This window comes from Poecile atricapillus, chromosome 4 (assembly GCF_030490865.1).
Source record: "Poecile atricapillus isolate bPoeAtr1 chromosome 4, bPoeAtr1.hap1, whole genome shotgun sequence".
NCBI lineage: Eukaryota > Metazoa > Chordata > Aves > Passeriformes > Paridae > Poecile > Poecile atricapillus.
Window position 1 is genome coordinate 16,108,754 of NC_081252.1, and position 7,248 is coordinate 16,116,001.

At 48.4% G+C, this 7,248-nt stretch overlaps 1 long non-coding RNA gene across 2 annotated transcripts; it reads right to left on the reverse strand.

Annotated features, from left to right (window-relative positions):
* Nucleotides 1-3,135: 3,135 nt before the first annotated feature.
* LOC131578514 (uncharacterized) lies at nucleotides 3,136-7,201 on the reverse strand. 2 transcript variants are annotated; one of them, XR_009277518.1, is made up of 3 exons: nucleotides 7,053-7,201; nucleotides 6,559-6,688; nucleotides 3,136-5,389 (listed from the first exon to the last, which is right to left on the reverse strand). It is a non-coding gene; the product is annotated as an uncharacterized LOC131578514 (long non-coding RNA). The 2 variants fall into 2 exon arrangements; XR_009277519.1 differs by lacking the exon at nucleotides 7,053-7,201 and adding an exon at nucleotides 6,899-6,977.
* Between the last annotated feature and the right edge of the window lie 47 nt (nucleotides 7,202-7,248).

Consider the following 7,248-nt stretch of genomic DNA (forward strand, 5'->3'; position numbering starts at 1 on the left):
AAAAAGAAAAAAACAAAGGTCCAGGGAACTCCTCTGCCTCAGCTAGCTAAAACTAACTAAAAGCCAGAGAGAAGCTCTGTCCCGCTGTCTGTCCATGCTGCAGACACCACAGTCCAGGAGCAGGATGTGTGGGAGTGATGTTTTCTTTAACACAAACTGCGCGCTTTTTCTTTCCCCTCTCTTGCTTTCAAAGCCAGTCTTAAAGGTGCAGAACTTAATATATAACATAAACCAGACGATTGGGGATACCAGTATTATAAAGTCACCCCAGGACAGGTGGGTTGGAGCCAGCTCAGCACGGCCCGCCACCAGCGCTGGGGGGGACCGTGGCGCCAGTAGAGGCACAGCCCGTGGAGCCGCAGCAGTGTCCCGCTCTGCTGCCAGGGGACAACCCAGGCTCGCAGGAGGGGAAACCCGCAGCATGGGGCTGGCAGAACTCGGCCTGGCGTCCACACCACTCGCAGCACCCATGCCCACGCCCCACGAATCCGGCGCGGTGGGGGCAGCGCTCAGAATTGCCCCTAACAGCGGTTCTTCAGGGGCGAAAGGTCCAAGAAGCGGCGCCAGCCGCTCCTCCACTGGAACAGTGTGCGTGTGCACAGCCGCTGGCACGGGGCCCGGGCCCGTCCCGTCCCCCACCACAGTGTACGGCACGGCCCAACCGCAGCAGGGACATGGGACCGACCCTGAGGCATCCCCCAGGGCCGGCGGTGCCCCCCATTCAAGCAGCCCCTCATCGGTCTGCGCCGCAAGGGCACACGAAGGAGGTGACCCCGCCCCGGGCTTACACCGCCAGAGCGCTGGCCAAGGTGGCGTTATGCCCACCGGTCCCGCGGCGACCCTGTTCAACCTGCTGGGGGCCCCAGTGATCCCGGGGGAGCCAACCTCGGGACCTGAGACACAGCTGCCCCCTGGCTCCGTGCCACCCGGGGAGAGGGAGAGCCCCACCCCGCTCCCAGAGCCAGACCTCTCACCCAGGGCAGAGGAAGCAGCTCTCGATCTGGCAGAAGAGGACAAGCAACTACCCAGAACGTGGCCACACTGTCGCCAGATCCTCAGCAGCCGGGCCAGACGGGGCTCATAATCAACCAGCAGAGCCTCGAGCAGGGAATTGCCTAAAGCGTCCCAAGCCGGCTTCGAAAAAATCGCCTCAACCACAGGGAAAAACCCCTCAGTTCTCCCATACTCACACAATCGCTGAAAGTCAGCATACAAAACATCAATCCCTTTCTGATCAAATACCGCACACCATTGTTCCATAACCAGGCCCTCCGTAGGAGAGAGCCCAAAAACAGCCATAGCCAAAGGCTAGATAGCACCGTGTAACCGTCACCTGCAACACACATCGGGGTTCACCAGATGTTACCACTGAAGATGAATAGATCACACAGACACAGGATGAGGTGTGGTGAAAGGAAGAGAGAGTTTATTTTTCCTCCCAGGATTTATAGGTTTCTGACCATGGCCAGGGATTGGATGGTCAGGATAACACTTTCCCACTCCACTGGCAATGAGAGATGCCCATCACAAGATGTGTAACAGAAGGAATGTATACCTATCTCTATGTTTATAGTTACTGTCCTGGGAAAGTCTTAGAAAACTATGCCAGCAAACTCAGAAGCTGAGTTTTCAGGGTGACAAAAGATTGCACAAATTTGAGGGGTTTTGGCACAACTTAATCTAATTCTCTATATTTAAATATCTAGACTCCCACAACCCAAATATAAAGGAGTTTATGTCAGCTTTAAAATCTGGGACATTTATCATGAACATTTTGTGCAATGCAAGAGAAAGGAGATATGGAGCCACCACAAGTTCAGTTTTTACATTGTCAGGGCTTGGAAAAGTTATGCACTTCATACTGGTGAAACACAAAGCTGGCATATGGATTGCCTCTGAGTTATGGCTGAGAATGTCTAGGGACCTGAAACTTTCCTGACCACTGTGAGACTTCACTGATGTAATTCTAAATCTCACAAAATTAAGAACAACAAGGAGAGTCTAATGCACAGCTGAGTTTCCAACTTTCAAAATATCAGTCTAACCATCACTGTTTCACCATGGCTAGTACATTCACTTTCTTTAGGGTGTGCATGGAGATAGACATCAGTGAGAAAAGTATATGTGGTAATGTTGGGGGTTAAGTGTCCTTCCTTTTGTTCAGGCTCACCTATGGAATTTTTACCCATTAGTTTCAGGGAAAACCTTTTTGCTGGTACTTTGTGGGTGCTTGAGAAACACAAAGAGTTTAGCTGGGCCAGGGGGGAAGGGGGCCAGGAAAAAGAGAGGCCAGGGGCAGCTGGGGGCTGGCTGGTTTCTTCAGCTTCAGAGCAGGACACTTTGCTGGGAGTTGTTGCGGCGGAGAGAAGGGAATTCACCATCACCCAGACGGAGCTGCTGCTTCTTCTTCTCCTTCTTCCTTCTTCATTGGTGGCCTTGCACCCCATGTCCTGCCAGGACGTGCCAGTGCCAGGCACCGCCACGGAGCTGCTGAAACACCTCAGCCACCAGCCCAGGATCTCAGCTCACCCCTGCTGTTCCAGCCGGCTGTTCCTCAGAGCTCTGCAGGAGCACCGGGACTGCCCGCCCGAGGGGGTTTGTGAAACAAAGCCTCTCCTCCATCCTTTCCTGGCTGGGCCAAGAAGGCTGTCATGGGGTCCCTGATTCTGTTTTACTGTTAACGCTGTAGTTGTTGTTGTTTGTTTGCCTGGTTATACACTATTAAAGAACTCTTATTCCTATCCCCAGATCTCTGCCTGAAAGCCCCTTGATTTCAAAATTATAGTAATTCAGAGGGAGGGGGTCTACATTTTTCATTCCAAGGGAGGCTCCTGCCCTCCCTAGCAGACACCTGTCTTCCAAACCAGGACAATATGAAAAACTGAATTTTGACAGATTGTATCTGCAGGAGGCAAAACAGTTCTGTCAAATCAAAGCTTCTCTCCTCAAAAAATATAATTGCATCATGATAACAGGTTTCAGTAAGACACTGGAGACACATGCTCTGCTGTGGTAGTGTGCCTCAGGGTCGACAAAGAGTTACATTGTCCCACCCCAAACCCCTTGTGAAGGGCAGCCCAGGTGTTCTGATTGATTTTGAGTCCCTGGGGGTTTCTCCCTTGGTGTGCTTCTACTGGTCCCTGACCCTGAACTCCACCCTCAAGGGTAGAGACCCTGGGGGTTCTGTCCCTCAAAAACCCCTGCTGTGCCTCTGTTCGGAGCTCTCTGTTCTTGGCCTGAGCTTGTTCTCATGCTGAATAAATGGTTTCATGAACAGGAGCCCATTTCAGTTGGTGTTCCATGCTGGTCCCCAGAATCCTGCTGCTTCCCTGGACGAGATCCTGAGGTTGCTGACTGCAACACTCTGCTGTCTTGATTTTTGGATATATAAATCTGTTGATTGTTGGTTGAATGAATCTTTGGGACATGCAACAGTGTACAACTAGAACACAATGATTCAACATTCAGGCATTTCTAATCAACACTTTCAAACTTAAAACACTTAATTAATAGTTAGCAAACATTATAATTGAAACTTAGAGTGCTCTCAAGCACCTAGCTACCACACTTTGTACCTCACAGATACCAACCCTGCAGTTAATTTAGCTGCTTGCAGCCATCACTGGAGTTGATATGGAGGCCACAAGTAGTGCTCAGGAGGTTCTGACTCATGGTGCAGCTTCATGTCATGCTGACACTTTGAAGACCAAGTTGTGACTGAAAGGAAAAACCTGCTCCTCATCTCCCCCATTCTCTTGTTGCCTGTCTTACACTACATTTAGCAATCATGCAAGCACACAGCCAAGCCATGTGATGCTCTCTGTCAGAGGCCCTGAACCTCCTGCACACAAGTGGGATCCTCAGGGAGACTGACCTCACTGGACATGCCATGCAGCATGCACTCTACAGCAGCAGGAAGTCCAGCATGTCAGACTGGTTCACGTGAGTGGCATAAGGAATGGGCAGATGTTGCATCCAGAGCCTCATGAGCCTTTAGGATGGCCCCCTTACCTATGAAATGTTCTGCTAGAAAGAATCCATCTCATGCATAAGGCTGACAGGATATCTTTAATACAGGATTCTTAGTAAAAAGTTTCCTTTTTGCCTTCCTGCCTTTAAGATTGTTGAGTTATCACAGAGATGCCACCATGGTTAACCAGCCTTCTGTTGCTATATGATCTTTTTCACAGTAAGGGTAATTAGTATCTAACGATAATCATTACTTTTCATGAAACACGACTGGGTGTTTTACTTACTTTTTCAGAGAAAGTATTTAAAGATATATTTTGTTCACTGAAGAATGAATTTATTTTTAATTTTGTCACATTTAGTAATATTCTTATATTCAGAAGCCAGATTTCACTGTAAACAGAGTAACAGTCAGTGTTCTAAAATTTAGCTCGTAATTATAGATTGGTAATTGCATATCTAATAGTAAGGTTGTAATTAGGATCACCCCCACAGTCCAGGTTAGTCTTAGCTCTGAGGTCACAGGCAATTCAATGACTCAACCAAACATTGTAATACTTCACCACTTGTTTTTCATTGCTGACTCTATTACTTGAAATACAATCATTAAATAAGGACTATGCATACTTGGTCATCTGCATGCAAATAAGATCACTATTTTCAAGCTTCTCTAATAGAATTACCTTGCCCTCCTTCCAACTATACACCTCCAGCTATCAATTTTAATTTTTATGGGGGCTGTACATTTTCAGACCTTCCTGAGGCTTTTGGGAAGAACCTGCTTTATCTACACAGTGGCTGCTGTGACTCGGCTGTTGGACAGAACAGTCCCAGGGTGTCAGGAAGACTGTTCCCCTATCCCAAGCAGTGGGCACTTCCACCCCTCCCATCCACACTGCTATGTAAACAAAGGGCAAAGCACTGAAAACCTGCTGAGACCCTGATCTCCTGGCTCACAGGAGCCCCTAATCCTGCTAATCTTCAGCAGCTCATGCTTTCTGCATTCCCCATATCTCTGTGCTCCTGAAAATCATCCATATGTCTCCAACTTTTCAAATTACTGTTCCAGCTCTTCCACATTTGCTTCCTTATTTGTGGCAACTGCTTCACTCATCATCCCTCTGCTTTTCCTACTCCATCATATGCCCCATGTGTCTGCCATACCACCTGCCTTTCCCCCTTTCTTCTCCTTTACTCTTTCACATCAATATACTTGAGCACCATTGCAGCTTCGCATACATCCAAACTTCCTTTCTCCTTCCATTCTCCATGATTCTCTGCCCAGATAAGGTCTCACTTTATCCTTTTCCATGCATGTGTCACTGGCAAATTGATTTCAGTGCTTCTTTCTTTCAGAGTACTGCTTTGGAACCTGACTGGACTCCTCCTCTCCTGGCTTCAGAACTCACCATAAACAGTGCTAGAAAAAAGATAAATAAAAAAAGTTCATGCTGGTCAACATAAGAAATTAAAACACTCCTATCCACATCACAGAAGGCAAAGCATTAAGTTCTACAGGCATACAAGCCACACAATCTAGCATCTTCTTCAAGGTTAACTTTTTATGTACGTTTATAACAAAGTCCTTCTGAAAAAAATTAGTTAATTTAGATATCATTCCAACACATTACAATGTATAAGCACAATTTAGATAGTTAAGATGTTGATGGTAACAGCCTCTGACCTTTGAAAAGTTCTTGTAAAAAGGTCCTTGATCAACACACTTTATACTGGACTATAATGACTCGGTAATTGCACGGTGGTTTCTAGAACCAGACTTCACATCTTTGAGGAGGAAACAGAAAAGTGAAGGACAGAGGAGCAAAGTTCAAGTCATCTAAGCTATTTAACTGAACAATTAAAATATTTTATCAACAGGGGGCTCAATTTCCAGGCCATCTCTGAACTTGGTTTCGTGTTTTGTTATTTGACAGCTGTAGTATCTTACAGCTGTCCCTGGAGGGTTTGTGGGTCTTTTTTCTCACTCTTAAATCAACAATATCTGTTGTCAGCCTAAGCTACAGCTCAGATTCTGCACCTGTTCCACTTCAAATACTACCAGGGATTAATTAGGCTCATTTTCCATACTCTCCTGATGCTGAATTGCAGGTATTGCTCAAGCACATAGCATGAAGATGCTTGTTTTGAGAAAGAGCGAACCAAGGCTTTGCCAGCATGTCCAGCTTATGTAACCAGTGAACTGGCTTGAAGGATTTAATTTGAGTGAGTGGAGTTTGGTCTCCGGTTTTTTTATGTGCAATGATGGTTTTAATTAAATTTGTGACTTTGTTACCGAGCTCTCAAAGAGATATGGAGAAGGCCAATAGAGCACTGAGAAAAGCGATGTACTCAGTCACATCCCTGCCCATGGTAGGGGGGACTGGAACTAGATGACCTTTAAGATCCCTTCCAAACCAAACCATTTCCTGATTCCATAACTGTATGATAATATTCAGTCCTCATAATTTACAGAACTCTTTGTTTTTTCACTTATTCTGAAAATGCATTGTGGTATGAAAATACAAGGTACATTAACAAGATTTGATTGATGGAAACTGGAGCTAATCTGGGTCAGAAATGAAGGATTACCAGGTTTAAGGATGGGAACACCCTCACAACAGCCACGTGTGTAGTGGCACTAATTGCTGCTCTGCTAGAGCACTGCTGAACAGCAAAGGCGTCTCTGAGGAAGTGCTGCTGGTCACAAGTACACCTGTAACTAGCACCCAAAAAATGAGCAAGAACTAAAGCAAGGATTAGCGGTAACTGAAGCAATAAATACACATCCCAGGAGAAGCTGACGGGTTGTGCACACAGGCCGAGGGCGAGTGCAGGCGGCCATCGCCTCACACGCCAGTGTCTCCGTGAGAGCGGACGGAGCGGGCAGGCGACCGGCGGGACCTTAGGTACAGAGGGGAGCAGGTAATACCGGAACAGCCCGCACTGGCTCTGAATTCTGCAGCTTCTCGGAGCCTCTCCCGGCACCCCAGCTTCCCCCGTGCGGCCCCTCCGAGCCTTTCCCACGGCCCCGTTCTATCGTCCCCTCACGGCCGAGCCCCGCCCCCCGCCCCGCCCGCGCTCACCATTGGCCGTCGCCTGGGCAGGGGCGGGGCGTGCCGAGGCTGAGCCGGCGCCTGCGCGATGCTCCCCCGCCCCCTCTGGACCGGCTTCCCGCTTGAGCAGCTCCGCTTCCGGGTCGGGGCCTGAGCTCGGCCGTGTCCGCCGGGGTCGCCTCAGCCAGGCCGGGGAGCGGGGCCGGGGAGCGGCCGCCGCCGCCGC